Source organism: Ixodes scapularis, unplaced genomic scaffold (assembly GCF_016920785.2).
Source record: "Ixodes scapularis isolate PalLabHiFi unplaced genomic scaffold, ASM1692078v2 PGA_scaffold4__175_contigs__length_147842914, whole genome shotgun sequence".
In the NCBI taxonomy this organism is placed as follows: domain Eukaryota; kingdom Metazoa; phylum Arthropoda; class Arachnida; order Ixodida; family Ixodidae; genus Ixodes; species Ixodes scapularis.
In genome coordinates this window covers 12,126,655-12,147,751 of record NW_024609879.1, presented here as the reverse complement: position 1 = coordinate 12,147,751, position 21,097 = coordinate 12,126,655, and the positions used below count along the sequence as shown (strand labels likewise).

The 21,097-nt window shown below is 46.1% G+C and overlaps 1 pseudogene; it reads right to left on the bottom strand.

The window, feature by feature from the left end:
• Nucleotides 1-2,402: 2,402 nt before the first annotated feature.
• Nucleotides 2,403-21,097, bottom strand: part of LOC121837667 — a 75,338-nt pseudogene continuing 56,643 nt past the window's right edge.

Sequence of the window (21,097 nt, the reverse complement as noted above, 5' to 3'; positions counted from 1 at the left end):
TCCCAAGGCCGGAACGTGTTTTGAAAGAAGCTGTGTTCTTCTTGCCATATTCATGGGAAGTGTGGATCGGGCTGCTCATATCCCTTGGGGCCTTTCTCGCGGTAATTATTTTGATCAACAAGATTTTCTTCAAGGACACTCCGGACACCTTCACTTTTTTAGCTCCTATTTTGGCATCGCTCCTGCAGCAAAGTGTTCGTGTCGACAGCGTTATTCTTGGGACTCAGTCGTCCCGAATGGTTCTTTGCGTCTTAATGTTGTCGCTCTTTATTACATCTACAATTTTCAAAGGTCGGATCACGTCACTTCTTACTTCTCTGCCGTTTCAGAGCGCAACTCTGCAGTTCATATCGGTAGAGGATGCTGTCCAGAAAAGATATCGTATTTGTTTCCTCAATCACCTTCATCTTGTCCAGATATTGGATTATGATGACTACGAGAGCGCCATCCGGTATGAAGATTCCGTCAAGGCAGGTTCAGATTGCTTCGTGGCCAGTCACGACAGCAGTAATGGAAAGGTCATAAAAATTGGGAACGATAAAAAGGACACGTTCTTCATTTCAACGCTGGAACCGGAGAGCTCCGAAGCCCTACGACGGGAGCTTCTTAAAAAAGGTTACGTCGAAGCTGATGAGCCGGTGCTGACATACCTCACGGGGCCTGAAATAAGGCGGTCCTCTGTGTTCTTTGACGACATTAAGGACACGTTGACCCGTGGGCTAGAGGCAGGACTCTACACGAAGTCTCGCTCACAGAGCGATTCCAAGAGCCCACATGGCCGAGAGGTCGGTGTCGGGCGTGCTTCAGAAATAGTTGTCAAACTTAGCGATCTCCGACCTTTTTTTTTAATGTGGATTGCCGGGATGGCCTTGTCTGTGATTGTGTTTTTTGCAGAACTTAAGTTCTATCGTTTAGCATAGAGGTGTTGCAGAAAGCTCATTTCTTCGTTACTTCAAAACATTAATTTACTCCTGCGTGTGGCTCATGGGGCGGGGGCTCAATCTGAGCAGCGCGGTCGAAGGTTATCTACTTGAGATACCGTCCATAGCGCAGGGATCTTTTATCGTCGCATAAGACCAGTCCTAGTACGCAGCAGGTATCTGATTAAATCCTAGGCATACCAAGTGATGATGATGATGAATAAACCTTTATTTATCGAGCATCAGGTGCAGATATCAGGGCACCCGCCCGGTGCAGGGCATCCTTCGTCCGGGATACCCTGGCTACGGCTGGCTATCCGGGCCCTTGTTACCAAGTCTTGCTGGATCCCAGGGTCCGGGCTGGTCAGACAGGCCATCCACTGCTCCTAGGATGGGCTGGGTTTTGGGAGTGAGGTCCGGGGTCCGTTGGCATTCCCATACCTGATGGTAAAGGTTGCCGGGAGAAGGACAAAAATTACAAGTGACGGGGTATTGAGCGGGATAGATGGCGTGAAGAAGGGTGCTGTGGGGATATGTGTTGGTCTGCAGTCTTCGGAGGGTGTGGCTTCATCTCTTGATAATCTTGGGTGCGGTGCCGGGTATTTTCTTCAGTTGTGACGGCAGTGGGCTAGTATGTCGGCATAGTTGATGAGCAGGTCGGTCGTGGGGGCAACAAGTGAGGTTGTTCCCACTTGGGTAATGGCCCGGTGTGTATGCGCGCGGGCAGCGGCATGTGCCGCCTCATTACCTTCGAGGTGTTCGTATCCGGGTACCCAGACTAGGTGTACGTCGGGGAGCCGGGGGATGGTCTTGAGGATGCGAAGCGCTGTTTTCGAGATGCGTCCCCGTAGGTAATTCCGACACGCTGCCTGAGAGTCTGTGAGCACCTTGATTATATCGTCGCCTGTCGTTGCGGCTAGGGCGATGGCAATTTCTTCGGCGGCTTCTGTAGATGTTGTGCGGACTGTGAGGGCGGTCATTTCTTGCCCTGCTGCGTTGGTTACACATACAGCATGGGCTGGCTTATGCGGATACGGGGACGCGTCGGTGTAGCTTGCAGTTGGGCTATCGCCGTATTTGCTGTTCATGGTTCGTGCTCTAGCGACGCGCCGAGCCTTATTGTAAACCGGATGCATGTTCTTCGGAATCTGGGCTACACGAATGGCTTTTCTTAGGTGTAGAGGTACGCGTCTTTGTGGTCTTGCAAGGAGGGTGTCGCGTAGCCTAACTTTCTCAGTGTGGCTCGTCCGGTAAGTGTTAATTTAAGGCGTTCTAACTGGGAGATGTGATGTGCTTCTTGTAACTCTTACCAGGTGTTGTGAATTCCTAGTAGCAACAAATTCTTCGTTGAAGTTTTGGGAGGTAGTCCTAAGGCGGTCTTGTATGCTTCGCGCAGGGCAATATTAAGTTTTGATTTTTCGGTTGTTTTGAGGGACAAATATGGCGTGCCATCGGCGACCCGGCTAATGAGTATGGCTTGTACTATCCGTAATGTGTCAGATTCTTGCATGCCAAATCTACGATTTGATACACGGTGTATTAGGTGCATGAGTTGGGAGAGTGTCCGTTGAGGCGGTGCAATGATGTGGAAACCAGATTCGTTTTTGGGGATCGTGAGGCCAAGAACACGGAGGTGGGGAACGTTGGGGACAGGTTTTCCTGCTATAGTGATCACCGGATTCGAGATGCTTCGTTTACATTGGTACGCTGTCTTTGTGCAGAGAGTAAGGAGGGCGGATTTTTCGGGGGCACACTCAAGGCCGCTGGCGCTGAGATACTGATATATTTCTTCGATGGCGCTTTGCATGGCGTCCTGATGCTCGCCCATGGATCTCGTAGGGGTCCATAGAGTGAGGTCATCTGCGTAGATTGCGTACCTTAGATGCGGGATATTTTGTAAAATTGGTGGAAGGTCCTTCATAGCGATGTTAAATAGAAGCTGTGATATTACGGAGCCTTGAGGGGTGCCTTTGGAGATGGTCTTAAATGTGTTCGAGCGGAGATGTCCGATGCCGATAGTTGCAGTGCGACCGGTGAGGAAAGCCGTGATATAGTCGTAGGTTCGTTCTCCGCAATCGATAGAGGTTAGTCCTTGAAGGATGGCTTGGTGGGAGATGTTGTCAAAAGCACCCTTGATGTCCAGCGCAAGGATGCAACGCTTGTGTGTGCTGGTGAGCCGATCGATGATTTCTTCTTTTAGTTGCAAGAGGACATCTTGGGTGGAGAGATGGGGTCGGAAGCCGTACGTGGTTGTCGGGAAATGGCCGTTGTCTTCGATATATGGAGAGAGGCGGTTTTGCACCATATGTTCCAGGAGCTTTCCCACACATGACGTCAGGGAGATGGGTCGGAGGTTACCTGGAGCAAGCGGTTTTCCAGTTTTTGGTATTAGGGCGATGTCAGCATGGTTCCACTGGGGGGGCAGCGTGTCGGCAGTCCAATGTTCGTTCATATAATTTAGGAGGGCCTCCAACGCAGTGACGTTGAGGTTCCGGATCAACTTATTGTGAACCTTGTCTTTGCCTGGCGTGGTGTTCCTGGTTAAGTTTTAAACCGCTGCTTCTATCTCCACAAGCGTGAAGGGGGCGTCCATTTCGGGATTGAAAGTACCCATGTACGGTTGGGAGGGAGGCTGGGTCTTGTCGCTCGTACCATGCCACGGTTTCTTGAGCTCCTCGAGGAGCTCTTCTTCTGTGCCTTGATAATTATGAATAAGCCGTCTGAGGTGATGGGCTGCGGTCGATCTGGATTCTTTGTTGCCCCTAAGGGACCGAAGCAGGTGCCACGTGCGCCGGGTGCCGAGGGTACCTTGTAGCTTCGTGCAGAACTGCGACCAGTTCTGTTGGCTGAGGTGTATGGCATATGTTGCCGCTTCTAGTGTTATCTGGGTTATACGAAGGCAAAGTTTTCGATTGGTTCTCCGTTTTTTCTAGCGTTTTGTTAGCCTTCGTCGGGCCTCCCATAGGTGTAAGAGGTGTGCGTCAATTGCGGGGCAGTCTTGGGTTAACGGTAATTCCTTAGTGTGCTGTTTAGCTACCTCCAACATTTGTGCTGTCCATTCTTCAATCGCGCGGATGGGACTGGTGGGTGTTATTTCCCGGAATTTTCTCCAATCGGTGAGACGGGCAGTGCCTATTCTTTGTGCTGCTGCCTCATGATGGGGGAGCTGTAGCTGTATGATATAATGGTCACTTCCCATGTTTCTGTGAGGCATTCCTAGGTTGGATCTTTGAGTTTATAAGTAAGCGTAAGGTCCGGAGTAGTGTCTCGTGAGACACTATTACACATCCGCGTGGGGGCATCTGGGTAATTACACAAGTGAAGATTGTTTTGTCTACTGGCTTCATGCAGTTGCCTTCCTTTTTTTGTTGTCCCTATGGTAACCCCATATTGTGTGATGCGCGTTGAAATCACCAATGATCACCAGTCCGTGCCCTTTTGTTCTTTGTCTAACGGTCTTGAAGAGGCGGTCAATTCCATTGAGGGGTGACGATGGGGGGCTATATATGTTGAGGATGAAAAGGCTGGCTTGTGTCTTCTTTTTTGGGATAAGTTCTACGAAAACATAGTCCAAGGTTGTGGGGAGGGTGTGTGACTGCGCTCTCTGAGTTGTCTGGACCAAAGTGGCCGTTCGTGAGGCAGGATCGGTGATAAACGTGGTGTACCCCCTGAGCGTTATCTAATATGTGCCAGTTTCCTGAAGAGCGATAACGGCCGGCGAATGTACGTTTGCAAACAGTGATAGTTAATTTTGCTTGCCACGGTATGAGTGACAATTCCATTGCCAAATCATCAGTGGTGTTGGGGGATACCTTTTAGGGTTCACCACTATGGTTACAGAACCATAGATACCAAGGAAAGATACTTTAAATGAAGAAACGAAAAACACGCAGGCGAGCTTGTGAATGACGTTGGTAGTAACCGCGAGACGTAGGAACAAAAAAAAAAAAAGGGCATAACAAGCGTGAAGCCTTGTCATATAACCTCCAGCAAATATGCTTGACTCTGCATTTCCGAACGTTGGTAGGAAACTTCTGAGTACTTAATTGTCCCTTAAATGCAGAAAGCCTAAGAACATGGCATGTGATATTGAATTTCTAAGCTGTGGAGTTATAACATTGATGATAACGTTTGCAAATGAATTTCAGGGGCAGTTCTATATGGCTTTTAATCCCACACGTTTTTAAATAAGGCTGTGAACAGTGCTGTTGACTCACCACTTTTGTTAATTACTGTCTCTTTTCATGCCCTCTTGCTGTCCAGTCAATTCCGAATTCCCATTCACTCTTCTCCTGTAAGTGACACGTTACAACTTGGAAGAATGCACCTTGAATTCAACGAGCTGGATCTATTAGTCGTAGGCGGTTTAGCGACCTGATTGTTTTTCGACAAAGGCTTGAGTCAATTCTTTTTACATGGTTACAAGCTTGCTTTGTTGCCTGCATTTCTTCTTGATGATGACGGGTGTACCCCTATTTAGGCCCTGTGCTGTATTTGGATACCAATCAAAACTAAAGATTATTATTAATAATATTATTATTAGTATTAGTAGTAGTATCAGTAGAAGTAGCAGGAGCAGGAGCAGTAGCAGTAGTAGTAGTAGTAATAGTAGGAGGAGGAGTGGTAGCAGTAGTAGTAGTAGTAGTGGTGGTCAGTGGACGCTTGCCGTTGAGGCTGTTCTTATATTTTCTGAATGGGAAGGTGTCGCTGTCTCTTCTGACACATATCTCTTCCCTGGTAGCATTTTCGATGTGCAACTCTACGTCAATGTAAAAGTGTTTCTTTCTTGTCCTATTTTTTATTGGGTTAAGCATTTACCACTTCACGTGTGTTAGGTATAGAAAGTGCTTAGGTGTGCTAGTACTACGACACAAAGGTCGTTCCTAGGAACCAAATAAAGCCGATTCTTACTTCTGGATTGCTTATTCTTATTAATGTTATTAATATTATTAAAGGCGCACAATCGGCGCATTTGCCAAACACAATATTCAATTGATCATAAATAATTTGTAGCTGCTATTGAGATGTAGCGTTGAGGCTACATAAATACTTAATACATTATTTTAAAATACTCCAGTGAGAACCAGCAGCCCCGACGAGATTGGTTCGTAAAACCTTAAGTTTTGAGATCTGCTCTTCTTCGTCCACTTCGATCTGGCCACTCACTACAATATTCCCCCTCCCTCTTAGAGAGGAAGCGCAGTGACCAAGTGGTCGTCTTTCTTTTCTGACGTTAAGCGGAGTGGGCTTGTTTGCGGTTTCCGTAAAATGAACGCCGGTTTTTCCACTTGAGGTATTGTGAGGCAGACGGCAGAGGTTGCACTGTGTGAGTCCAAGTGGGCGGGCTTGACCCGGTCAATGGACAACACTTGTTTTTCTGTGTTTTTTTATTAGCACAGTGAACGTTTTGGCGTCACGACAAACTACCGTAAAAGGGCCATCGAAAGGAGGTTGGAGGGGCGCTTTGACACCGCCATGCCCAACATCTGTACACTTTGCCAGATGAGGGCTGACGAAGGTACTCCGTGTGGAAGGAAGTCTTGTAGCAGCGGGGCGTAGGTCTTTCATTAGGAGCCAAAACCGGGTAGCGTAGTCCTCGGCGCTGTCAATTGAGGGATTGAAGGCTTGTTGGAGAAGGTAAAAATGCTCACCAGACATAGTTGTTCGAGTTCTTCTGAATACACCCCCCTGTGCTTGCACCTATCTTTAGCAACTCGTTGTAGTCAGGTATGTTTCCTGAGGCGTGAAGAGTTGCCGTAGTTATTCCTTTGCTCAAATCAGGTAACACAGAGGACATCCGCAATGACCGACCGCTATCGCTACTGTACGCTTCATCGAAGTTATTTGTGATGGCAGTAAATAAAACTGCAATTTTCTTTAAAAACTGTATTAGTGCCAGTCCAACAGGGATTCATATCGGAAAGCTCTACAACAACACATTTGGTTATTTTTATGTCTGCGGTCTCGAAGGCCGTGTGAAGTAAGGGACAGGTGTATGCTGCATTTTTTTAACCTTAGTGGGACTTTTGATGTTGTTGACCACCGCATTTTGCTGTCAAACTATCACAATATAGTGTATCTTGGTCATTACACCTATGGCTACAAAATTGTTTATAGCACAGAGCTTGCCTTGTTCGAGTAAACGCAAATACTCGCTTAGATATGGTGTCACGTCCGGGGACCCTCGGGGGTCGCCGCTGGGGCTTGTACTCTTTTCTATTTTCTCTGTGGCGCGTCTAATACCTGTCAGACGGCAGCTAAAATTGCATTTACGCCATATGACATTCAGTGTAAATGTCATTTAGGCCCTGCAGCACGGCAGCTGAAATGGCATTTAACCTAAATGGCATTTCAAGTACCCTGAGTTTGCCAAAGCGTACTCGCATCGGCAGCGCTCGACACAAGCTACGGGATTTCGAAAAAAAAACAAACAAAGTGATTAATTGCGAAAACAATTTTTACATCGTTTTAACTGCAAAATAACGTGTTTAAAGTACATTTCGCACATAACTTACGCTCCTAATCGTTTAACCTACTCATGGCTCCAGTTATCCAGTAGGCCCAATGGCTCTGAACCGCTGAGCCTGCAGTCTGCTCGGTTAGGTCGGCTCTCGGTTCGTTAGTTCCAACTGCGCTCCACATTTACGCGTTTATACGCGAAAGAAATGGCACCTGTCAACTGGACCGCCCGAGAAACGCCGGCACACGAACGATGTGTAACGAACGCCTTGAAGGTCCTCGGTAGCAGAAGCGGAACGGCGGGTTCTGCCGTTCTGCACCAGCATAAGGGCGTTTTGAGAAGCCCTCGGTTTCCTCAAGACATATGCCACAGTGCATCACATCACCGAAACCTCGAGGAACAGGTTTGGGTAAGATATAACCTTGACGGTGGCGTAACCTGCTAAGTGAACAGGAGCACTCAGGACAATGAACAGAAGGGACGGCCGCCTAGTATTTGATTTGCACGTGTGGGTCGTCGCATGCACTGCGTGCCTCGAATGAGTTCACTGCACGACCGGCTTAGTCGTGGTTCATAGCAGCGGTCTTCTCCTAGTAGCGCTTGAAATTTCGCGGTCGTTGCTCAGGCAACAGCTCCCGATGTTGGCTGACATGCCTTGTTAAATATACTACCGCTGGGTACATATTCTGGGAAGAATGCAAGACGACAAAGAGAGGTAACTTTTTGTTAAGTGGTACAAATCTGGTAAAGGGGTTGAAAACTCTTGTTTTTGACTATACGTGGCAAATCCTGGACAATTTAAGCAAACGACTAATTAAGATATGTTTCTGATGCTAGATATAATCACACGAAAACATGGCGCAATTTGATTTTTTGCATTATCACACTTAAACATTTTTCTGACGGTCTTAACTGTTTTCTTTTTAGATATATGCAGTTGCTTAATCTTTTTATCAATGATTTATAAGAAAGTGCAACTCGTACAAGGCTGCAGTTTTTCAATTTTTTAAATTATTTTCTTAAGAAAACCAGTTCAATTAACTTAATTCATTTCAACACAATGGCTGGGACTCCCCGCGTAAGAAACTGTCACAGAGAGCTTAAGAGTGCCTGGGGTGTACAATGCGTGACACCGAAAAGAATTCGCCTACATGAAAATCCCCCAAGTGCAGAGTTGTGGACGGCGAATGGGGATTTACTTTCAGTAGCTGGCGACGCCGAAATCTGAAAAGCGCATCGCTTCATACGAGTCAGATCAATTGCTTTTGAGGTCCGCAAGATAGCGCCTGGCGCTCGCCGCCAAACTTCCCAAAGATCGCTTCTTTTGCGGCCTTCTATTTCATTTTGCAAACTTTACGGTAGATGAATGTCAAACCTACTTTGACATGCTTGTCACTTATCTCGTACCTTGAGAACGGCGTAATCAAATGTAGATATAATAAACAGTCAATATCATAACGGCGAAATTTTGAAATGTTGTTAAAGGGTTCGCGAACCGAAATATGGATTTCAGAACAAAACAATGCAGGAGCTGTAGGTGGGACGCTACAATCCCTACAACACTACACGTAGGGCGATATCTCGAATGGACGGCCGTGTTTTTGGAAAAAAGAGTTCGAGATTGAAGCAGGCCGACGAGGCGCGTGACCGTCAAGATACCTAGTTACCTCCTCTTTTCACTTCGCTCCCTCAAGGCGGCGATGCGCAGAAGTCGCGAGGCCGTTCCCTTTCCTTCATGGAGAAACATGACGTCAACATTCCTGCCAAATGCGCCTCTTTCTTTTTTAAATACGGTCATCCGTTCGAGATATCGCTGTATGAGTGATGTTTTGGTGTTTGTAGCGTCCCGCTGCACGCTTTTGCCGCCGTGTTTTGTGGAATCCAGATTTCGGTTCAGCATCCATTTAATGAGTAGTTTATATAAATTATATTGTCTAGTCTGCCTAGTCTTTTTTATGAAATTATTTATTGAGAACTTAATTAAAAAAAAAAAAAAAAACTGACCGAGATTTTTTTATTTATATTATCCACGTCGTTACATAAAACCTTTCCAGCCTGCGAAGTTCAGAGAAAGTTGGCACACAAAAACCCAACATTGAGCAGGAATCTTGTCAGTTCGTCTGTTCTCCGTGGCTCAGCACATTGTTAATCATGTTGTCGATCCGCTTGTTCACTAAGCACTCATGCATTTGCCTGTTCCAATATAAAGTCAGCGATAACAGATCTGACTTCAGCGCGAACTATCGACCTTCCGTGCCACTCGGTGCACGGGCCAAAAAAGACGGCGGCAGGCAACGAACGGGTGCTAAGGGGAAGATTCATTTATTTACATTTCTAAGAACTAGTGTCCGCGGGTACGGCCGTGGGCGATGGTAATCCTTCCTGTGCATCAGCGCAGTAATTTCACCTCTAAACCTGGCCGAAATTAACGATGGACGTAATCAGGCGCGTCTGGTGTTCGTAAAACTGCTCGTTTTAGGCTCGAAACCAATTCCTAGCTGTTCAAGTGGCTCAGTATCGTTGTTTCATTTGGTATATTCTAGAAAAAATAAATTTGCACCTCAAAATTAGGCGAAAACGGCATCGAAAAGCAACAATCACGTAAACGTTGAAACCGAAACAAACGAAATTGAAGAAATCTGAATTTGGCGATTGCGCCAGCGCTTTCTAACCCCCACTAAAAGCTAAAAAAAAATCCAATTACACTCCGCGAGACTGCAGCTGGCTCCGCGGATTCGCAGGAACAGCGACAGCGACCCATCTACTGCCGACCGACCGCACTGCACAGGAGAGGCGTCGCTGCAAGGCGCTTAAGTGCTCCACTCCTCCCCCACTACCGGTTGTCTCGCTAAAAAATGTTCCCGCAAGACCTATTTTTTTTTCTTTTTTCTAATGTAGACCTCTTCGTGTGAATAGCCAGCCTGAGACTCAATCTCTATCTTATGTTTAGAAGGCCAGTCTTGTCCCCTCGTCGTTCTCTTGTAACTTTTTATAGTTGACGGTGGTGGTCGACGCTCTCACCGATTCGATCTGCTGTTTTGTTCGAAGAAGCGCTCATATAAAGGCCGCATTGATAACCTCCGCATCGCCTGCTACGTGCAAATTATGTATTCAGCGTGCCCCCTCCCCCCTCCCCCCCCCCCCTTCCCTATTCTAACGCGACGGCGATAGAAAATTTAACAAGTAGCAATAAAGAGTATCTTTTGGAATCTTCATAATGGGATGCTTGTCCACCGCCTGACCTCCCGTACGTCGCGACCGCACGAAGTTTCGACGCGCCTCGTATAAGCGGTTTGAAAGGTTTGGTCCTGAAGCCAGCTGTTACCTAAAACTGCCGGAGCTGGTGGAGGAGACGACGCCGCTTACGCCCTGCCTCCTGCTACATGCCGTAAATGTTCCAGGCGGTTCATCATGGACGTGACGACAATGGAGCAATCTTGACTGCCGCCTACAATGTTGCGGTTTTCGTTGTTGATATTTCTAAGTAATGATTGTACGAAGAGTATGTAACCTTTTGGGGAACGAATTGAGTAGAGCCGTCTATTACAACTCTACGACGTATAATCATCAATTCTTCGGACACTCCTGGAACCCAGTAAAGACGCCCTCGAAGTTCCACCCCAGCCGACACTTCAATCCGATGGAGACAATGAAGCGGCGGCGAGAGTTTCTCGTCAAGAGATACCGACGACACGCACTACGCTGGTATACCTGCCTATTCCCGCAAACAAAGGACCTATAAATGGACTATGAAGAGGACTTGGACGTTCACTTGAACGATTCAAATAAACGTCACGTGCGTGTATTCGAGGCAACCTTCACGGAGTTCTAGCCCTGAGTGGAGCTGCCACTCCGCGCATTTTTACTTGAGCAGATGCAGCAATTATCCCGCTGAGACCTACGACAGCCGTGCCCCAGAGCAGCAAAAAAAAAAATTATACTTACTTTTTGCTACAGTGACAAACAAAAACTAACGACAGCCAAAGCCCCAAAGCACAGTCTTTCGCGATCTGACAGGCTTTGTAGCATAAAAGAGGTTATGCTCAAACACGAGCATCATGCACTCGAGGGTACGTTTGGCAGACTCGCAATCACATCCTGCTTACTTCACGAGTTCCGAACGAGTAAACGCCTGCCAAAGTTGCCATTGCCAGCATGCTGCTCGTGTTCGAGGCTTGTCGCTGTCGTTTGTTTCTGTTCGTCTCTCTAGTGGGACTCGGGCATCACAGTGACGCATAGCGCAACGTCAAATTAAGATCGTCACACGATTGGCACAAGTGAAAGCGCGTCCTCTCGTTATCGTTTTTGACGTTACGAGGGTAAATAAATTCGTATTTCAGGTCAACAACAACAAAAACATATGCTCTTTTTGAGGAAGGTTTACTGCAAAAATAAATGACTACTTGAGGACGCCGACAGGCCGACAGGAAAGGTCGAGCGTCATTCACATGGGGATCTTTGTCTTAAAAGTATCTCGCTCCTTACTTTTTTACACGTTTCGTTTTGTACAACTAAGCGATAAGGATTTAGTAAAACACGAAACTTATATCGCTTTATGGTTCCTTGAACTGTTACTAAACCGTTCAAAAGTCAAATGCGGCAATTTCCTTATTCTTATATATCTCACTACGCGATATGTAAGCTGGCCAAACCTTCTAACTATAAAGGCAGAATGAAAAATGTAATATAAATTTTGTTTTCCCAAACAAACGATTTTATGAAGCTTCTAGATTTTAGCTGATCGTTAATCGTACCCTTTCGGTCAAGATGACGTTTCTAGCAGCGTTCCTATTATTTATAGGCACATCGCGGCACTCCCGGTAACAAAGAATGTGTGTACATCTAAACCTTATCATAGCAACAATTGCGAGGGAGCTTCTAGGCGCACCCTTAATATGAGAAACGGCGCCTAAGTGCCTACCCTTAAAACACAAGGAAAGCGCCCAGCATCAATAACGAAAGCAGCTCACTGGGCGTGTCCTCAAAAATAAGCGGTCGAAAGTAAGCCAACCGACTCAATGACTCCGAGTGCTATAGACCTTTGTCCGGAAGTGCTCTTTTTAGCCTCGACCGCAAGGAGCAAAAGCGAACAATAATCTCGAACCCAGACGCTCACGGGGAGGGGGGGCTGCGTCGGCCTGCACCGCCGCTTCCCGTTGAAGGCTTCTTCGCTGGTGTGCCGACTGCAGTTTCGCCGGCATCGGTCCTGTTTACCGCGGTATGTGAGTATAGTGCCCGTAATGTGAGAGCAGTGTGTCCATACGCCACTTTGCCGCTGTTGGTTTCCATCTAGCCGAGCCAGAAAACATCTCGCGACGAGTTGATCGCGCCGCGAGTGACGAAGAAGCAAACATGGCGACGGTTTGTGCGATTGCTTTGGTGGCTCCGGTGTTGAGTGTCTTCAACGTCCTCGTGAGAAGATTCCCCTGCCCTTCGAAGTTATCGCAGGCACCACGAGTGGCACGAAAGATGTGGAATCATCGTCTCAACTACAAATAAGCAGGCCTGCACGAGCCACAACGACGCCGAGCAGGCGCTCGGCACAGTTGTGTCGTCAGATGTTCTACAACGCCGAGATATTTTCATTTATCATTTGGAATGGCTTCAAGAGTGGGAAATTAATCTATTTCGCAGATTGTTAACGCCGAGGTGAGTGCCCTCCGTTGCAGTGCCGTTGTCGCGCGAAGTGCAGAGAAAACCGGGTGGCGATGGCGGCGGTGCTCTTTGATCCCTTTGATCTTGCGCCGTCGGGTTCATGGAGCTCGGAGTAAACGTACGTACGTGCGTCTGCTGGATCGGTGTTTTGGACTGCCACAAAACTCTTTCTCGCGGGCATTTACCTTGTGAAGCTTAGTAGCTCATTACATTTCGTCGTCGACTGCGCTCATTTGACTACGACGGACGAGCCTGCGTGATGTGAATTTCACTGCCTAAGATCCTTGGTGTGCTATAACGAGGGCTAATAAAATATCACCGCGAACTTCTGAACAAACGAGTCGAAGTTTCGTCTGTTATCATAACTGATCGCCTGTCACAATATTAATCAGTAGCGTTCCGAGACTCAGTCCCCACAGGCACCGTGCTTCGTTGCCCGATAGTAAGTGTCTCCTGGTACTTCGTGGAATTCCAGCTCCCACTTCAAGTAAGTACCATCCTTTAGAACTGGCAATTAATAGTTTCGAACCCAGACGCTCGCAGTGTGTGTTTGTGTGTGTGTGTGGGGGGGGGGGGGGGGACGGGACGCGTGCTAAGGTACTTGGAGCCCTCGTTTACGTCGCTTCGCAGCGGCAGACAAGGCGCCACATTACAAAAGAAAGCTAATCCGAGCTGTCTATGTAACTAGACCCATTCGCTAGTGATTCGATGTAACTTCGTGGTCTCGTTTTCATTCGCTAAAACGGCGTTCGATCAAGTGAACGCCTCCCACTTATTTCGGCTCGGCAGAGCCGCGCTGCCGCAGAAAGGCAAGCAGATCGCGAAAATCGGTCTCAAACGTGCCACGAATGTAATGTATACAAGAAGCCAACAATCAAGCACTTGAAAGCTACAAGAAAGCGGTAGCGAAATATTTACTACGCAATGAACCCGGACTGAAACGCGGATGTCAAGGGTCAGCAGACACCGAGAACATTTAAGACAAGAAAGGTTTTCTCTTGTTTTCTTGATCGAGATGGGTTCTCGAATGTTCACGATATCTTATCTGTTGTAGAACGGGTCGCGGAGGCTTCTCGTGAAGACATCGTTCACGATGTGCCGGTGCATTCGGACAGCCTGCCGCATCCAGCTCCCCAAAGCAACGCAGCCGACGCAGCCCCCCCCTCCTGCCTGCCAGTTCTCTCCGCGTGGTGGCGCGAGCGTAGATAAACATGGCGGCGCCCTGGAATTGGCGCGGACACTGGTCTATACTTCGTTTCACCTTCCGATGGACCGCACCGGACGCCACGAGCTGTCCGAGCCAATCTAAGGCTGTGAACGTAGCACGTGACTAACGGCTTCGTGCGTCCTTGCCACTGATGTCTATTCTAGAAGGCTGGATTGCGGACCGCGTCCTCGGCAACTAGGGCTGAGTGTCGCCACCGGCTGCCATTAATTGACACCATCACATGCATGGGACTCTGTGGGAAAAACGAGAAAAAGCGCCGTTTCCCCCGTTTCTAAGCTGTTGTCGGCACTGGAACAGTGTGGCTGCTTTTCGGCAAGCCTGTCGGATAGCATGCGTAAAAACATTAAAGCTGACAGCCCCCACAGCTCTTATAAATAAATGTTTTGTGGTCGAGAGTGTCTCCGCTGGGCGATAAATGCAGTGCAACTCAATAAGACGAGAGTTACCTAGAACTACCGCGGAGTCGGTGGCGGTTTCGGCTAGTTGGGTTTAGAAGACGACAAGCTTGAGGGCTTTGCTACTCGGAATTCGCTCACTCCCGAAAGCCGCTGTCAACATTGAACTGTTTCTACATTCATCAACTTTTGGGCTTCTCCGAGGTCGGTGTTATTAATGGAAAGTTCCTTTGTTTACCTTACTACGAGAGCAAGTTTGCCAGCTCAGCCGTAGGTGCTCTGGCACGTTTGATTTTTAATTGGCATTCCAACGCTCGAAAATGCAGATTCAACCTTTTAACGCTCGATATAATGATCGCATCACACCGTAATATACTCGCCCTCAAGTAGAGCATACAAGCTTAAATATTCCACATTCGTGTGTTTTTCAAAAAACTTGCGTGTATTGCCCGGTGTCATGTAATGGCCGCCGGTGGCGCCACCGGCGGGTTCCCGATCCGCGGTCCAGCCTACTACAATAGAAATCAGTGGTCGTTGTTTCCTTGCTGAAGGTCACGTGACATTCATTCGGAACTGGATTGGCTCCGATGGATCGTAGCGTCCTCGGCGGTTCATCGCAAGTTGAACCGAAAAATAGTGTGGGGCACAGGGAATCCTCCTATATGCTAGGTGCAGTGAAGACTTATAGTCCGTGACAGGTGAAGAGTTTAGGGCAAGGGAAGGGAAGGATGGAGAGGAGAAAGAAGTTGGACTGCTGGAGAGGAGAGGAGGAAACATTTCCCCGCTACAGCATTCCGCCTGCTTCCTTCTCCCCGGCCTTTCTTTTCCTCTCACTGAATTTTGAAACAGTCTTCGACTATAGTTTCATCGAATTCACATGGGGAGTCTACTTCGTGCCGTCCAAGCGCATGAGTGAGAAATCTTTTGCGCTGATACAATCCATATCATAATATTCTAGGCATCATCAGATATTAGAAACTTTTGGTACAGTTCAGCAACGCTTTAGTGTCTCCTCCCCTGGAAGTCGTGCCGTCTTTGGAGCCCTTTGACACGTTCACCAAGAGTGTTTCGAGGCCACGAACAGTTCAACTGGTGACGGTCATCGCAGCTACGTTCCAGACAAGAGGAATAAGTGCACTCGAATCAAATAATATCTTTAACATAAAACCCTTCATTTTATCGAACCTATTCAACGACTTCTTCCCATCCTTTAACACAGAAAACGAGCCCCTGGACATCTTTGTGCCGCAGCAATGCCTTGTGCAAAACGCGAGTATGTGCAAGTCGTTTGAGGATTTTTTGCCAGATAGACTTATACTTTGGACTGACGGGACAGCCCAGCTTACCTCATGTGATTTAAAAAAAAAAAATGCAATGCCTTTAGGAGAAATTACGTTCTGTTTTTTTTTTTCTTTTTATTGAACGTAATGATTTTGTTTTAAAAGAATTATTCCCGAGCATGTTTTCGAAGTATTTTATGAAAGCGTTCACACATGTTGAAAGAGTGACGTTCACACCTCTATTGAGTGGCATAAACAAGAGAGTTCCGTTTGTGCCAGAATTTACTAAAGCCAGCGATAACTTCAAATGAGCGCTATTCAACCGAAGCGTGGACATCCAATGCGAGTTACGAGTGAGTTTTTGAACATCCTGCTGAACGATCTAAAATTCTCCGATTTTACGCTACGGAATAATTATTACGTACTCGCTATAAAAGATCCTGCACTAAACGTGGCAAATATGGGCACTCATGTCTCCCCAAGACACAACCTCTCAATAGAAGTCAAATATTTATCACCTGGGACAGACAGTTTCTCGCTCACTACCAAAACTTTGACGTCAGAATAAAACTACGGAAGCATCGCTTAGCACACGTCAAGCTCAATGAATCGAAAGTTACATTGGGAGATAAATTATATAGTTAAGGAAAGCTAGCATTATGTGCGTACTGGACACGGGAATCTGCTTGCAGCAATGTGGCTGCAGCCGGTTGAATACCCTTTTTTGTTCCAAGGCCCGAACGTGTTTTGAGAGAAAGCTGTTTTCTTCTTGCCATTTTCACGGGAAGTGTGAATCGGGCTGCGTGTATCGCTTGTGGCCTTTGTCGAGGTAATTATTTCGATCAACAAGAGTTTGCTCAACGACACGCCGGGTACGTTCTCTTTTTTATCCCCTATTTCGGCATCGCTTCTGCTGCAAGGCTTTCGTTTCCAAAGCGTTATTCTTGCGACTTAGTCGTCCCGACTCGTTTTTTGCGCCATGAAATTGTCGGTTTTGATTATGCCCACATTTTCAATGGTCAAATCAACTCACCTCTAACTTCTTTGCCATTTCAGGCTGAACCTCTACATTCATATCGGGAATCGATGCCGTCTAAAAAAATAGTATCGTATTTGTGTTGTTAATTAATTACCTTCATCTTCTCCACATCGTCGATTACGTTGGCTACGAGAACCTCATCCGGTCTCAGGATTTCATCTAGACAGGCTCAAATTGCTTCGTGGCTAGTAATGACGGGGATAATGCAAACGCCATAAATATTGAGAACAATAAAAAAGACACGTTCCTCATTTCAACAATAGACCCTGAGAGCTTTGAAGCTCTACAACAAGGGCTTCTGAAAAAAGGTTACGTCGAAGCTGATAAGCTGCAGCTGACATACCTCACGGGGCCTGAAATAAGACGGTCGCCTGTTTTCTTTGTGGAAGTCAAGGACACGTTGACATGTAGAGTAGAGGCAGTAGTCTACACGAAGTCTCGCTCACAGAGAGATTTCAAGACTCTATGCCGTCGGGAGAGCTGTGTCGTGGCTGCTTCGGAAATAGTTCTCAAACTTAACGACCTGAGGCCTTTTCTTCTGATCTGGAATGTCGGGGTGGCCTTGGCTGTGATTATGCTTTTTGCAGAACTTAACTTGTATCGTTCAGCAGATAGGTGTTGCAGAAAGCTAATGTCTTCTTTTTTTCAGAACACTAATTTACTTTGTCGTGCATCTAATAGACGGAGGCTCAAGGTCAGGAGCGCGGTCAAAGTTTTCCGACTTGAGATACCATCCTTAGCGCAGGCATCTTTATTCGGCGTATGAAACCATACCTTTTGCATCCTGAATTCGAAAAGATCCGAAAAAGAAGAAAAAAAAAAGAAATAATTTGAAGAAGGAATGCGCTAACGTTAACTAAGTATTTATTCGAAAACGACGAGCATATATACACTCTTAAGCGAACCATTCGCTTTCAATAAATCTCCTTACGAGTTGAATTCAAATTCCTTAACTGATCAAAGGATTGACAATGTGCTGACGCACGCCCCATTGCCCATCACCCTTTTTTAGAAGCCCCAAATATTTCTCTATCCGGTTTTGTTTTATACTTTCCCAAAATCTCAACGACAACCTTTTTATCAGATACGGAATTTGAATTCATCTCCCGAGAAGTTTGATCATGAGAGTATGCTTTGTTTGAGAGTGTATGTATGTTCGTCCAAATCTTCCGGTTGTCTTTGTTCTTAGGCGCTTTTCGAATCTAAGGTGTAACAACTTGCCCAACTAAAAATTCCTAGTAAGCTCCAGGTATCTTATTCCGTCCTCGGGAGATGATCCGTCCATCTGAAGTGCTAATTAACCGGAGGCTGACCTCTCAACCTCAACAGAGGCGACATGCCACGTGGGTGTTGTGTGCACAGCCGGCGTTGTCGAGCAGTCCTGCGAATTCGAAGATTTGGGCACCTGGCACGTGCAGTGTTTCTTACGGATCAGTGCCTAGACCAGGCACGTATCCAGAAGGAAAGGAGGGCGGGGACCTTGCCCCCCCCTCTCCCACCCCCGATCTCTTCCATTTTCTCCATTTTGCTCGTGCCTCCTCTCCTGCGTCCCCCTCATACAGCATTTTGTTAAGGGCGCCCCCCCTTCTCAATACTTTTCAGAATCCCACAACTACTGCACAGTGCCGTGAAGTTTTGTGTTTAAAGTTTTGTGGAATCTTTTCAAGAGCGAGCTTGCTTAATTAGTTGATCGTCATGTACCGTCCAAAATTATCACCGGAAAACGTAGAGTTGATAAGCCTTGGGTAAATAAAGAGCTGCGCTCACTTATCAATAAGAAACGTCGGCTGTATCAACGTTGCCGCAAAACACAGCACGGTGACGTACGCGATCGGCTCGAGAGGACAGGCTCTTATTTAAAGATACAAATGAAAGAAGCAACATCATTTTCTTTTTATTTCCCTTAAAGAAAAATTGGTGAGTAATCCAAAAGAAGAGTGGGAGTATGTAAAATCTAATAGAAAAGACAACGCTGGTATTCCCGCGATCTCTGACGGACAGGGCACTGTCTCTGACGATCTCGAAAAGGCGACATGTTTCAACGCGTATTTTGATTCGGTCTTTTCACAACCATTTAACTGGGCTATGCCAGCCGCGGCGGAGTCTTATCTCTGAGGTTATGCCCAAAATTGTTATCTCAGAAAACGGTGTTTTTTCTTTACTTCACTGTCTAAATCAGGGGGCTGCGCCCGGACCAGACGGTATTTCTAACCATGTTTTGAAGAATTGTGCCCGTGCATTGACCCCCTTTTTTGGTTATACTGTTTAATAAGTCCTTAGAAGCCCGTGAACTCCCTTGTGAATGGAAGACTGCCAATGTTGTTCCAATACTCAAATCCGGTACTAAAGACAGTGTCATGAACTATAGGCCTATTTTTCTCACCAGTGTATGCTGTAAAACCTCGGAACATATTATTTATTCTAACATTATGAAGCATCTTCAAGCTAACAAATTTTTCACACCTCACCAACATGGTTTTAGGTCTGGCCTTTCTTGTGTCACCCAGTTCAGTGAGTTCACCCACGACATTTTGACTTCTTACGACAAAGGTTTACAAGTTGATTCTGCATTTTTCGATTTTCAGAAAGATTTTGATGCCGTTTATCATGCTCTTCTTTTACATAAATTGTCCTTTCTGGGGTTACCTACGTATGTTCTTGGGTGGCTAGAGCATTACTTATCAGACAGAAAACAGTGTGTCATTATTAACGGTGTAATGTCATCTTACGTCAACGTAACCACAGGGGTCCCTCAAGGTTCGGTCTTGTGGCTATTGCTCTTTCTCGTCTATATAAATGATATCACAAACAGAATAACGTCTAGTATAAAGCTTTATGCAGACGACTGTGTCATGTATCGTAGTGTCCTAAATGCATCAGATGTTGCGGCCCTCCAGTATGACTTGGATCTTTTCTTAGCGTGGTGTGACAAGTGGAAAATGAGTTTAAACAAAAAAAAGTGTTGCTTTATTAGTTTTACCAGAAAGCGTAAGCCTCATTTACCGAACTATCATCTGGGTCATCACTTCCTTGATCGCGTTAAGAATTAAGAATCTGACCTGGAATAAGCACATAGACCACGTGACTAATAAAGCGAGCGGTGTTCTAAACTTCATTAAACGCAATTTCAAAACTGCGCCAGTGTCCTTTAAGGAGGCGCTCTATACAACAAATGTGCGACCAATTTTGGAATACGCATGTGCAATATGGGGACCCTCATTTTCAAAATTTAATTTATAAAGTGGAACGTATCCAGAACCGTGCAGCCCGTTTTGCAACCAGTAACTATGATTTTCGTTTGAGCATCACTAACTTAAAAAGCCTACTTAATTGGAGTCTCCTTTGCCAACGAAGAACATTTCTACGGTTAAAGCTATTTTACGCTATTTATAACGACCAACCCGGAATCGATAAATGTATGTATATGCAGGCACCGAATTACGTATCAAAAAGAACGGATCACCATATGAAGTTCGAGAAATTAACTACCGAACGGATGTTTTTGCCCACTCTTTTTTCCCCATACTATTTCCGAGTGGAATCGTCTGGACAGCTCAATTGTCAATTCTCGTTAAAACATGTTCTTCTCAGTTTTACAAAACTTTTGTTTCCAATAGGTATCTGGAACTTCTATGTTATTTTAGCCTTTCTTGTTATTTCACTTGTTTCTCATGTATTTTCTTTCGTGTAACCCCCTTCAATAATGCCCCCTGGGCGATGTAGGTATGTGCATAAATAAATAAATAAAGAAATAACCTCTACCAATTATCTTTGACTCTGCGTTTCCGAATGATGACAGGGGGCTTGAGAGCATTTAATTGTTCCTAAAATGCATGAGGCCTAAAAACATATCACTTGGCTTTAATTTCTAAGCTCCAAAATTATAAAACTTACGACAAAGTTTGAAGATGGAATCATAAGCACTTATCTTTAAGAAAAGAGTAGTCAATCTCGAATGGCTTTCAATACCATCTAGCTGACGTCACTTGGGAATACTTCAAGGCTGAGTCGTGAGACCCCATTTTGTTTCTGAATGACATAAATAATAAATCTGCTAATGTTTGATAAACCATCCGAATGTTGGCGGGTAGCTGTGTTGTGTACAGAGATATCAACAGAT